Raw genomic sequence first — 14,394 nt, 5'->3', positions numbered from 1 at the left:
TGGCTCAGTCGGGTAAGTGTCCACCTCTTGATTTCAGCTCAAGTCATGATCTCAGGATTCTTGAGTTCGTGACGGCACAAAGCCTGCTTTGGATACTCTCTCGCGTTCTTCTGCCTCACCCTCCCCTCTCTTTCTCTTTCCCAAAATAAATAAATAAATTTATTTTGTTTAAAAAAAATTGTTAACGTTTATTCATCTTTGAGACACAGAGACAGAGCATGAGCAGGGAAGGGGCAGACAGAGGGAGACACAGGATCTGTCGCAGGCTCCAGGCCCTGAGCTGTCAGCACAGAGCTCGATGTGGGACTCGATTCACGAACTGTGAGATCAAGACCTGAGCTGAGGTCAGACGCTCAACTGAATGAGTCGCCCAGGTGCCTCCCCTGGGGCTTAGTTTTTAACGCTAGAAACATCTTTAGACGTAGACAGTAGAGGGTTTTGTTCTAAGAAACCATATACAAGGGAATAATAACAGGTAAGAGGAAAACATTTTACTAAAGCAAAACATTCTAGGGACCACGGAGTTATAGAATCATCTAAAGGGATGTAGGGTAGTCATCTGACCCATAAAAAAAAACAAAAACTGGAAGGGGATCCACCCAGTAGATGGATCCTGGGGTACGTAGACTTCAAGTCCAAGAATACAAAAGGTGTCTGAGGCATCCAGTTGGCCCTTGCAACTTGTCAGTAAAGCTTCAACATAATAAATCCTTGAAGTAGTGTTTTTCTATCAAAAAATAGAAATATTTTTAAATGTGATGAATACTCTCAAATTGCCTTCCAAAATGTAGTAGTTTATACGCACAGAAGTACATGGAGGGGCGCCTGGGTGGCTCAGTTGGTTGGGTGACCGACTTCAGCTCAGGTCATGATCTCGCAGTCCATGGGTTTGAGCTCCGCGTCGGGCTCTGTGCTGACAGCTCGGAGCCTGCAGCCTGCTTCAGATTCTGTGTCTCCTCCTCTCTCTACCCCTCCGCTGCTCACACTCTGTGTCTCAATAATAAATAAACATTAAAAAAAAAAGTACATGGAAATTCTCATTTTCCTATAACCCCACCACCCTTAAGTATTATCAGTGATGAAATGATTATAAATATAATAGATAAAACATGAAAAATCATATATCATTTGAATTCAAATCTCAACATTATTAGCAACGTTTAGAATATTCTCATCTGTTTTTTGATCATCTGAATTTACTCTTCCAAATCACTTGTTGATAGGTTTTGTGTAGTTTCCTATTGGGTATTGTCTTCACTTCACCGATATGTAAAAACTTTTTATATATCACTGATATGCTACTATATATATATGTATATATATATATATATATATATATATGCACACACACACACTTACATAGAGTTATCATACATATAGATTACTCCTTGATCCATCATTTATTCATTAATGTTATTTGTTGGGTGGACTTTTTTTTTGCCATATCGTGCTTTTAAAATTATATATAGTATGTATCTTGGGGCACCTGGGGCGCTCAGTCAGTTAAGCATCTGACTTGGGCTCAGGTCGTGATCTTGCATTCAATGGGCTCAAGCCCATGTCGGGGCTTTCTGCTCTCAGCACGGAGCCAGCTTCGGATCCTCTGTCTCTCTGTCTCTGCCCCTCCTCTGCTCAGGCTCTCTCTCAAAAATAAATAAACATTTTAAAAAATAATAACTAACCAAATAAAATTTTACCTAGTCATGTATCTTAATCTTCTTCTTTATGATTTATGTGTCGTGTATCATACTTAAAAGACTTTAGTTACCTGAAAATAAAGTATTGCCTTTAGTATTTTCATTGTTCTGTTTTTTTCGTTCAGATCTTTAACCCAATGGAATTTATTTATATATTTGGTACAAGTAGATATTTAACTTTTTATTTTCAAACGGAAATCCAATTATCCCAAAGTCATTTATTACAAAATACATTCCTGCTCCACAGATTTCAAATGTGATCTTTTTTTTTCCTTCTAGATCTCAGTGGATCCTCTTTAGTGTTTCATTGGTTCATTTATCCATCACGCACCTGGGCCACAATGTTTTAATTATATTATTTTAGAATTCCTTAATGCCTAGGAAGGCAAGTCTCTCTACAATAATATCACTTTAAAAAATTGTTTAATCTTTTGAAATGTTTTGCAAGTGTTTAAACAAACTTCCACATACAGTCTTTCAAATAATGTTTAAAAAAAAATTGGCCAAGTCCCCTTCCACTGACTTTCCATCAAAACTGCATTACAAAATATGATAGAAGTTTCAAAAGATTGGCAATAAGAGTTTAAGAAAGATGCCATCCTGAATGCTACATTTATTCGGTTGTAAATCTCTTTGGGCAAAATGCCACTTCTGACTTCATGAAGACTGACATTCCTTATTACCTCTAGTCTGAGACTTTCCACAGTTGCTGTTGCTATCATTAATGAGACCTTAAAAGCTCATATTTAAAAAAAAAGTTAATGTCAATTAACCATTTGTTGTGGTAGAATTAAACTACCTCCGTATATTCACCTTGCTTCCAAACACCTTGGTGAACTTTATGATTGGTGTGGATTCTACTTTACTGAGGTCCATTTGACTTTCTAGGCATAGGGTCATGTTTTCTGCATATAATGAATGGTAACTGTGTCTTTTTTTTTTTTTTTTAAGATTTTTGTTAATGTTTATTTATTTTTGAGAGAGAGTGTGAGCAGGGGAGGGGCAGACAGAGAGGGAGACACAGAATCTGAAGCAGGCTCAGGCTCTGAGCCGTCAGCACAGAGCCCGACGCAGGGCTCGAACCCACAAATCGCGAGATCATGACCTGAGCCGAAGTCAGATGCTTAACCAACTGAGCCACCCAGTGGCTCAGACCCCGGTGTCTTTTCTAATACTGCATTGATACTTTTCATACTGCATTAATTAGAATCTTCCCAAATTCGGAGGTGGGAAATGAGGGGAAAAAATGACAAATGCCATTTCCCCCGCCCTGAATTTAAAGACAATACATTTAGTATTTAATGTGACAGTTGCTATTTATGTCTAATACTGTTGTTGGTTTTTTTTTAAGATTTTATTTTTAAGTGGTCTCTTCACCCCACATGGGGCTTGAACTCACAACCTCCAGATCAAGAGTAGCACACTCCACTGACCCAGCCAGCCAGGTGTTCCCCTCCCCCCCCCACCCCCCGCTTTTTTTTTTTTTTTTCCACATTTAGGAGTTTGCCATTTCTTCCTATTTGTTTTTGAGCTTCTGCAAAGAATGCATGCTTAGCTGATGGAGTTACTAATCTACTATCCTTGTATTTCTCGAATAAATCCCATGTGATCACACTCTATTTGCTAAAATAATTTAAAGCATTCTGGAATGCCTAGAATAAATCTCACTTGACCATGAGGTCAAGTCAGTAAGTCTAGTAAGTAAGACTACTTGTAGTTCGGGCACTCTTTCTGTTGCTCCCTGGCACTCTGGGAATCTCTGAGCACGTAACTCCCCAATCATTCTTTGCTGGGCTTTGTGAAGTTTGTCTTCATGTGCTCTCGGCAGAAACCTTAAGAAAAGGCCAGGCAGGTCTTCGAGCTTGTGCTTCTCTGCTGGACCTTCAATTCTCGAACTCTGCATTACAGCGTCTGGTCCTTTCAGTCCCCCAGCCCCAAAACGCCACTCCCCATCCTCCACAACGAAGCAAGGGTTCTTTGTCTTTCTTGGTTTTCTTATCCCCATGCCTATGTCCGAATATCTCCTCCAAGCGTTAAGCCAAGATCACAGGGCTTACATCATCGGCTCCCTTGTCTCAGGGATCGCGGTGCGTGCTGCCGGTCTTCCAATAGCTAAAAACAGTTGTTCCGTAGACTTTGTCCAGTTTTACTGCAGAAGGTTACATCTGGTCATTGTAACTTCTCTGAGGATGCAAGTAGAATTCCCAATGCCTTTTTGAGGACAGATAGTTGATACCTTTTGTCATTTCTGCAGTACTTAATTCTTTGTTCAGTTTTGGTTTTGGCCACCTCGCTCGAAGCAATTTGCGTCATTTTAATTCTCTTACAAAATGATCGAATTCATTTATAGTCTCAGTCTTAAATAATTACTCTCTTCCATTGGTAACATCACCACATGGAGCCAAGAGCAAGAGAGGACTCACAGTGAAATCTGAATTCCCGGTAAACAATAAATAGTAATTTAAGTACGTCCCATATATTTGAGATATTATTGGAAATATCCCTTAGATTGTTATCCTAGATTATCTGCTGTTTTTCGTAAATTCTAATTTGACTGAGTGTACAGTATTTTACCTGGGAAGCCTATCTATTATGCATCTTTATAAAACAAAAAACAACAAAAAAAAAGGTCCGGTTTTTTGATTAAGTCCAGTGTATTTGTTGGTTTCGGTGGTAGGTTTGTTTTTTAATTTTATTTTAATGTTTATTATTTTTTTTTTTTGAGAGAGAGACAGAGACAGAGTGTGAGCAGGGAAGGGTCAGAGAGAGAGGGAGACACAGAATCTGAAGCAGGGCCCAGGCTCTGAGCTGTCAGCGCAGAGCCCAACGCGGGGCTCGAACTCACAAACCAGAGATCATGACCTGAGCTGAAGTTGGACGCTCAATGGACTGAGCCACCCAGGCACCCCAAGGTTTTTTTTTTTTAATATAGCAATTTCTGCCTCACATTTATTAATTTCTTGCTCTCTTGCTTTCACTTGTGGTTTGTTTCTCCTTTTCTAGTTTTCTAAGTGTTCAAGTCATTTGTATTAAAATAAAAAAAACATCTGAAGTCATGAATTTTGCTGAGTGCAGCTCCATTCACATCATGGAGATTTTTCAGTGAAGGGAGCTCATTTGCATTAATTGCTAAAGCATTTGTAATTTCGGTTTTTTATTTCCTCTTGATTCAAGAGTCATTTAGAAAAGTTGTTTTTTTTTTTTTTTTCCAAGTCCTGAGTGGTTTTTTATTATTTTGTTTTACCACTGAAATCTAATATTGTGACTTTTTGGTCAGGATGTGTCCTCCAAGTGTACTAGTTTAAGAAAAAATGTTAGAGCTTTTGCAGGCCAAGTCTTTAATTGAATTCTGCACACACTTTATAAGCAGAAGAGGGTCATATATGTACTCCCTCTTTATTGGGTTCAAATAGAGAAATATAATAAAGCCAGTTAATTGTGTTATTTAAATCCTTCAAATTTTTACTTGTCTTTGGCCCAGTTCACCTTGAACAAGATCCACAATGAACTTTTGCTCAAGACTTGCAAATGCAGCAAGCTTTTCTCTCCATGATTTATGATGCCTTTTGGAAACATGGCTGGGTAGCTATGAAAAGTGTCCTTTTACAGGGATTTATTAGATAATGTATCATTGAAAGCCAATTAGCCCCTTGTTCAGAATATAGTAAAGGCCAAAAACATGAACGAGATTATGTAGACAAGATGCTTTAGACAATTCACCAAAGCCGGGTTTGCCCATCCCTCTACATAAAAAGCAAGATAGTCATTGTTTTAATCAATGGATTGTTTGAGGGGATATGGAGAAAGAAGGCTGTGAATGATTTTTGTAAGGTCTTACGTGAGCTTCCGGAGGGAAAGCCTGGAAAGGCCCAATCGGAATTTTACGCATTGCTAACAAGTTGGTAAAAATAACAACACTCCCCCACCCAAGGTTGGATGCCACTAATGCTAACGAGTCAATTACAAAATGAAAGCGAGAGGGAAGGCCACATTTATATGTAATTAGGAGTTGTTTTCAGTTTTCAGCCCCATCAACCACAGATTTTTGTGAATTAAGTAGACAAGACTTTCAAAATGTGGACTTTTTTTCAGCGTTCTGAGCTTTTCAATGGAGAACACCTATTTTTTGAAATACAGTTGATCCTTGAACAACGCAGGTGTTAGGGCACTGACCCCCTGCATGGTCACAAATCCACATATAACTCCGGACTCCCCCAATACTTAACTGCTAATAACCTACCACTGACTGGACGCTTTACCAATAACATAGTTCATTAACAAATAATTGTTAGTTATATGCATTTGACACTGTATTCTTACTATAAAGTAAGCTGGAGAAAATATTATTAAGAAAATCATAAGGAAGAGAAAATACATTTATAATACTGCATATGGAGGGGTACCTGGGCGGCTCAGTTAAACGGCTGACTTTGGCTCAGGTCATGATCTCGCGGTTCGTGAGTTTGAGCCCCGTATCGGGCTCTCCATTCTCAGTGCAGAGCTGGCTTCAGATGCCCCCCCCCCTTCTTTCTTTCTCTCTCTCAAAAATAAAAAATAAACATTAAAAAAAGTTGTATAATACTGTATATGTATAGTACTGCCCGGTATTTCTTGAAAAAAAAATCAAGAAGTATAAGTAGACGCATGTAGTTCAGACCCATGCTGCTCAAGGCTCAGCTGTGCTGTCTGAACTGGCTGGACCAAGGACTGGTATTATCATCATAAAAACATCACTCTCTGTGATGCAGTGATAGAGCTAGTGTTCTCAACCTTCCTGAGTGTCTTAGGGAGACCAAGCCATCACTAACCTTCATCTACTTGACAATGCGAGGCTTCAGGTGCCCTTCTCTGCATCAAGGTTAGAGCAAAAGCTGAGGAATTAGATCACAAAGGCTCACATTCCGAGTCTGACATTTCATAGATAAATTATGTAATCTCTCTCCAAGGCTCGGTCCCTCCATTTTAAAATGGAGAGGATGATGATAATGCCTTCCTCCAACACAGTACTCATAAAGCATCCATCACAAACCTGACACTCAATAAATAGTACATATTGTTAGATGGTATTTTGTAAGCATGCTATCTTGATTTTGCAAAATCCCTAAGCAGAAATGGTTTTCACATGGCTTCTTTAAAGCATTTCAACATCCTGGTCCTCATGCTTTTTAAGAGTGATACCATCCATGCCTTTTACAATGAGCAACCCCAGTCATTTTTTTTTTTAATTTTTTTAATGTCTATTTATTTTTGAGACAGAGAGAGACAGAGCATGAATGGGAGAGTGTCAGAGAGAGAGAGGGAGACACAGAATCTGAAACAGGCTCCAGGCTCTGAGCTGTCAGCACGGAGCCCGACGCGGGGCTCGAACTCACGGACCGTGAGATCATGACCTGAGCCGAAATCAGACGCTTAACCGACTGAGCCACCCAGGCGCCCCAACCCCAATCAATTTTAAAGATGATCAATGGTGCCATGTTCCAATCACTACACTTGTATACTATTTTAGAAAACTGATGAAAGGGATTCACCCAAACCATTGACCAAGTCAACTCAATGACCTCAAGCATATAGTACAAATGACTCTCCCCAGTAAGGCTGCTCACCAAGGCTTCTCCCTATAACCAATGTCAGAAGGTTAACATTTGGTAATTCACCCTACACTGAAAACTGAAAAAAATCTCTACATTTGGATTGTGGATTCCAAAAGAGTCCAGATCCTGTCCTTTTTTGCATGTTGTATCCAGAAGCTAGAACAATGCCTCACTCACTATCGAAAGTACAGTACGTATTTTTTTTTAACTGAGATATAATTGACATGTAACATTGTATTAGTCTCAGGTGGACAACATAATGATTCAATCTTTGTACTGCAAAATAATCTCCACGGTCAGTCTAGTTAACATCCATTGCCAACACATACTTTCAAACAAATTATTGCATACGATATTGATAGTGAAATTAAAGAAAGCACAATCTTCAATTCTTCAATGTGTATAAAGAAATGAAATTTTAAGATCATCCTGCCAATGTCATACTGAAATTGAAGTCTGATTTTCAAAAATTGTGGTAAGGCTTCAAATGGAAGCAAACGTGCCGTGAGACTGGCGTAATAAAAAGCCAAAAACAGAACGCCAGGGTCTCCGACCCAGCTAGGCTGTTGAGCAAGTCACTTATTTTCTCCAAGCCTCAGTTTCCTGATTTGGAAAGCAGCAGTTGGCTTGCCGATGTCACAGAAAAGTTCAAGCAAGGCAGAGGATTGGAATGAAAAGGCTTTGAAACATAGAAAGTACCGCACGATACAAACGAGTGTTTAGAAATGTAAGGTGTAGAACTGTATTCATCATACCAAGCACATAAAGAATAAGATGAGTCACTAATGGAAAAGCACAAGAAATAGAATCATAGAGCACAACTGTTTTCTTAAAACAAAAAAATCCAAAAAGGGTGTCTAGATAGCTGATGTCCATTGTTTGATATTTGAAAAGAACATCTAATCACATATGTGATACTCAACTACCGGGAAAAGCTATTTTCTTTTGTACAGTTTTTCCTCTTTATTTTTGCCCCAAATTAAACTTATTAATGGTCTCTATTTATAGAACAAAAAATAGCTCTGCTGCTTACATTGTGCCTTTCCTAACTTGTCAACAGAGGCCAGAGAATGGATGAAATGTGCTAATGGAAGAATTTAAGAATCTCAGAAGACACATCTACTAGTCTATGTACAAACAAAAAAGACTGCAGAAGAGAAACAAACAGAGGAGGGGACACACACACACAAACACACACACATGCAACACACAAATTCCTACAAGCATGTCTCTGAAGAGCAACTAGGAAAAAGATTTAGCAAACTTGCACAGGTGTTTAAACGGCCGAGATAGGTAACCAGTGACACAATTGCTACATAAAGATGTCAAGGTAACAATGAAATGCTAGTTGAACCTGCTTTTTCTTTTACCGGGTTGTTTGATGGAAGTCTTTTTTTTTTTTTTTTTTTAAGTTATCTCTACACCCAGCATAGGGCTCAAACTCACAACTCTGAGATCAAGAGTCACATGCTCTACCTACTGAGCCAGCCAGGTGCCCGGATGGAATATTCTTTTTTTTATTTATTTTTAATGTTTATTTATTTTTGACAGAGAGAGAGACAGAGTGTGAGTAGGGGAAGGGCAGAAAGAGGGAGACACAGAATCCGAAGCAGACTCCAGGCTCCGAGCTGTCAGCATAGAACCCGACACAGGGCTTGAACCCATGAACCATGAGATCATGACCTGAGCCAAAGTCGGACACTTAACTGACTGAACCACTCAGGTGCCTCCCGGATGGAATATTCTTCATAGTGATCCGGCTACCTAGACAATCTTTGGTTTTATGGGTAACTACAGGGAAAAGAGACCATGGACAATGTGAGTAAATGTTTAGATAAGCAGCATATACAAACTTTTGATCATGAATGTCTAAATGTTTTGTGCCTTTATATACATGTAGGACCAGACACTAAGAAAACATAGATCCGTGACTCATGCTTTGGGGAATAATGTTTCAGAAGGGAAGAAAACCTATTTTCTTAATTTCAAATAGTCAAAACATTTTATGAATCGTTTCCTTTTGGCCAGCGTCCGTTGCAGTCGAGCAAACTTTTAAAATTCCATTTGTCTTAAAAATCTACATTTTATTTCCTTTCATCGTGTTTCTCAGGATTATCATCTTCTTCACTGTACCCTCTCCATTAGCACACAACCATTTTGTTATCTTCCATTTACAAAAGCACCTTGATCCCACGAACCCTTCCACTATTTGCCTCAGTTCTCTGTCTCCTTTTGTACCAAAACTTGATAAACGATAGTCTGTGCTCCTTCACCTCACCTTCGCCCCTCAAGCCACTCCAGGGAGGTCCTCACTGCCCCGCCGAAACCACCCTGGTGGACATCACCGAGGCTTGCCATCTCGCCAAACGCGTCACTCCATTTTTCTAGGACTTCAATTCAATTTCAAATGGTTCCCACATTTACATCTCAGCCTGACTTCTCACCTAGGCTCTAGCTCATATATTTGTAACTGCCCAGTCGACACTTCCACTTTGATGTCTCATAGGTATCTCCAACCTAACATGTTTAGAAGACAACTCCATAGCCCACCATCCCATGCCAGGCTCCCCCAGTTTTTCCCTTCAGGAACTGAGAGTCCACTCACTCTCTTGATCAGGCTTGGGACCGGAGTCATCCTTGGCTCCTCCCTTCCCTCCACCCTAAGTCCCACCGTCCCTCCACAAGTACTTGGACTCTTTATCTTCATGACGATCCAGAAGCCAGCCCTTCTCCAGCATCCTCACTGCTACCGCCACGTCCAGTCACTGGCATCGCTTGCCTTGCGGGCGTGGCTCGCTGGCCCTTCCTTTGGGAGGGGTCATCCAGTTCACCTGCCACCGACCCTTCTTGACCCAGCAGCCCCAGTCATCTGCTAAAGACAAATATGTCCTGATATTCCCTTCCTCCTCACAGGACTCGAATCTCATGCTGTCACGTGTAGCATGTGCACAATACGGTCCAAATGAATCCAATCTCACTTGGCCAGTTCCCTCAGGACATTGAGATCTGTTGTTCAGATACTACCTCCTCAAGGAGACTTTCGCAGCAAACCTCTCTAAAAAAGTCACTCCACCTGCTCCCTCTCCATCTTCTTTCACAGCAAACGCATTTTCCTTTACAGCCCTTGTCACAAGGGGAGGGACTAAGGGGGCCAATAGCAGTTTGAGTCTGCGGCTGATGGTGTAGCACTTCCTAAGGTGAGCCAAAGTGTTTTCTGCTGTCTTTTCATCATATACCTGTAGGACCGCTATAAAAGAGTAAGTAAGCTCTAGCAAATTTTTCCTATGTCCGTTGTTTGCAGGGACAGAAGCATGGTAGAGAGCTGAGTAGCATAGGCAATAAAATTGACTCCAATAACCCTAAGAGAAATAAGTAAGTGAAAACTAATCCTTCTCAATAGCCATGTGACCCGTAAATATAGGAAAAGACATAACCTTGTTAGCAATTGAGAAATGCAAATAAAATTATAATGAGATGCTTCAGCCCAAATGGCTAGAATTAAAAATAATCACAAGATCAAGGGTTTATCAGCATGGAGAGCAGTCCGAACTCTCATACACTGCTGGTGGCTGTGTAAATTGGTATCATTGATATGGAAAAATGCTTGGCAGTATCTATTACAATTAAAATTGGTTTAAAAAAATACCCCAGTTCCAACAATTCTATGCCAGTTATATAACCAAGAGAAATGCAGCTATGTGTAGATGAAAAGATGGGCACAGGAAGTGTTGGCAGTCACAATATTTGCAGCTATGAAAAACTAGAAACAACCTAAATGGCCATCAACCGTAGAAGAGGTGAATAAACAATAGTATATTCACACCATGTCATAACGCTATTCACCTGTGTAACCAAATTAATTATCATTCTTTCCGAAATCTAGGAGGTCGCTCAAAATAATACACAGTACATGGCTCCGTTTTTATAAAAATTTTCAAACAGGTAAAATTAATTCATGCTGTTGGCAATCAGGAAAGTAACAGGAAAGGGGCCGCCTGGGCTTTGAGGAACATTCTCCTTCTTGACTTCATCTGCAGTTACACAGATGTGTCCACATACTGATAATCCCATTCCAAAAGAAATTGTGATCTATTCATATAATACAATACCATCAACAAGCATAAATGAATGAACTGCTGCTATATGCCAAATCTGGGTGAATCTCAAACATTTTTTTTTAGATGAGTGTGATTTGAAAAAAATTTCTTTTTACTGTTTATTTATTTTTGAGAGAGAAAGAAAGAGAGAGTGCAAGCAAGGAAGGGGCAGAGAGAGAGGCAGACACAGAATCTGAAGCAGGCTCCGGGCTCCGAGCTGTCAGCACAGAGCCAGATGCGGAGCTTGAACTCACAGACCGCAAGATCACAACGTGAGCTTAACCGACTGAGCCACCCAGGCGCCCCTCAAACATAATTTTAGGCAAAACAAGCGGACGAGACACAGGGCAGACCATGTGATTCCAGTTCTACAAAATGTGAAAAGCAGGCAACATGAATTAATGGTTTTGAAAATCAGGAGAGGGAGAGGAAACCAAGGAAGGGCTTTTGATGTTTTGATTTCGAAGCACCTAATTCCATGGGTTTTTCTTGACCCCAATTTTTCCTCTTCTCGGGAACTAAAACTTGCCAGCTCGCTGGATGGCCCGAGGATCTCCGTGCATGTAAAACAAACAAAAGAGTTGGAGAGGGAAAAGCCTGAACCCTGGCCCAGGGCAGAATGGTTCATTCCTGGAATACTCATTTGCATTCAGCCTGAGGGACGGGAGATTAGCATTTCCGAGAGAAAACAATCTGGCCCTCCCAGTCCTGTCCCCTCCTGGAACCCTCTGAATCACTCCCTTCCCTTGCTGCCACCCTAGTTCTACACCAGAGAGAGCCATACTGTGGAGATGGGGCAAGTGACTTTAGAATTACAGGTAGTTTGTAAAGAGGGCTCTGCTGTATTTGGGGCTGAAAAGCACTTTGGAAATACATGTGATTATTGTTGCATTAGAAGTAAACCTAGGATAAGAAAAATCCATTAGCAAGTGTTTCTGCCGAATGCTTTCTCAGGTGGCCATTCAGAGATACATTTGAAGACACAAAATGCACCAGGATTCAATTATATCTTCCTGATAAGAAATACTTTTAAGTGTCCAACAAGAGCTAATCATGGAAAGCCATCAGAGCCGCAATTTCTAATGGGAGTGAAAAGCAAATCCCTCCTTTAAGGGTAACAGCCTAAAGATTTGCTTAAATAATACCATTTTAGAGACTTCCAAAACAACTCGCCTGTATTTACCCAAGCAAAAGGTCATAATAACAACTTGATCTCACAGTCTGTCACCAGCCTAGCAGATTTGAAAAACCTGGGATTTTCTATTCCTTTCTTAAATCTGAAACATTAGGTCAAAGCCTATTATTTCAAGTTAGGTTTGAAATGAGAGCAGAAATTGATGTGCATATTTTAACACTAACAAGATGTCTTATGTTGTTAAAGATCCTTTAGAATTTATAAGTAATGCTTAGGGTCAGACTGTGCCTATGGGTGAACATTACTTTTCAGCCAAAAAAGCAAGTGATCTCTGTAAACCACTTAAGCCCCTGAGTATAGAATAGAGACCCAGTGAATGTTAGTTATCTTCTCTTTTCCCTTGTTCTCTCAAATTTCTTTTTAAGTTTATTTATTTATTTTGAGAGAGAGAGAGAGAGAACAAGTGGGGAAGGGGCAGAGAGAGAAAGGGAGAGAAAGCATCCTAAGCAGGCTCTGCATCACCAGTGCAGAGCCTGACACGGTGCTCGAACTCATGAACCTCAAGATCATGACCTAAGCCAAAGTCAGACGCTCAACCAACTGAGCCACTCAGTTCCCCCTCAGATTTCTTGAATCCCGTCTGAAAAAGAAAAATAATAACAAGACGCCTAACTATCTTTCAGTTGGTGTCTAGGAAATGTGGTCATTGTGGAAACCACTATCCATTAAATATTCTCTAATTTGACCAACTATGGGATAGATCGTATCATTATCCTCATATAACATATGAGGTTAAGAAAACTGTCCACAATTTAGATGGCAAGTTTTAAAAAAAGGAGGACTGTCTCCTCTCCCACATTGGTCACAAGGGAATGACCACAGATTTCTTTTGACCCCCTGTGACGAATCTTTGGGACTGAAGATTTGCTGGTTCCAAACTGGGCACCCTGTATGTGTTTTACTGACATCCTGAAGAAGTCAACTTGCTAAAGAAGATTGGTTAGCTCTTTTTCTGTTTCCAGAATTCATCTTTCATGATTCCGTGTTTGTGGTAGGTGACTAGACACACAGAGGTAAGGTCTGGAAAATTCCTTTTGGTTTTCAGAACAAATTGCTTATTTTACTTTCTTCAGGGCAAACGTGTAGGTGTGACTTATGTCAACCCTCATACGGAGCCCTGCAAACACGCGCCATATGCCGCCAGGTTAGCAGAGCGCTCAGGGTGCTGTCGAAGCCAAATGGAATGTTATCGAGAAGTCCTTCAGAGTTCAGTACGTCTCACCTTTGAAAATGAGTTCAAATCCCCTTATTGGTGAATACCTTGATATGATTCCCGATTGCTCTCCCACACAGTGATTCCATGGTGTTTCATTAATTACTTCCAACTATCTATTAAATCTTCTGAGAGAGCAAGGTGATTTTATTTGGGGGATCATTTTTCATAATGAAAGAAAACGTCAGTCTCCAAAATAGGTCCCATTCATTCATTTTTTTTAACTTTTTTAGACGTTTATTTATTTTCAAGAGAGAGACAGAGCATGAGCGGGGGAGGGGCGGACAGAGAGGGAGACACAGAATATGAATATTATTACACTTTATTGTAATAATTTCAGGAATAGAATTTAGTGATTCGTCACTTACATATAACACCCACTGCTCATCCTGACAAGTGTGCATCTGTTTACATTCTAATCATCCTTCAAGGTCGAATTAGATTGTGGGTCTGTAGCCATCACTGAGCTCCATGTGCCTATTGCTTTCTTGATTACATACACCTTGCCTCTCCTCTCTTGGTTCCTTTGAGAGCCTTAGTGTCCTACGTATAATGGCACTCAAAACATTCTGCTGATGATATGTCATTTGTGGCCTGTAGT

The sequence above is a fragment of the Panthera tigris genome, chromosome A1 (genome assembly GCF_018350195.1).
Source record: "Panthera tigris isolate Pti1 chromosome A1, P.tigris_Pti1_mat1.1, whole genome shotgun sequence".
Lineage (NCBI taxonomy): Eukaryota > Metazoa > Chordata > Mammalia > Carnivora > Felidae > Panthera > Panthera tigris.
The sequence above is the reverse complement of the archived record's forward strand: the minus strand, read 5'-3'. Positions refer to the sequence as shown.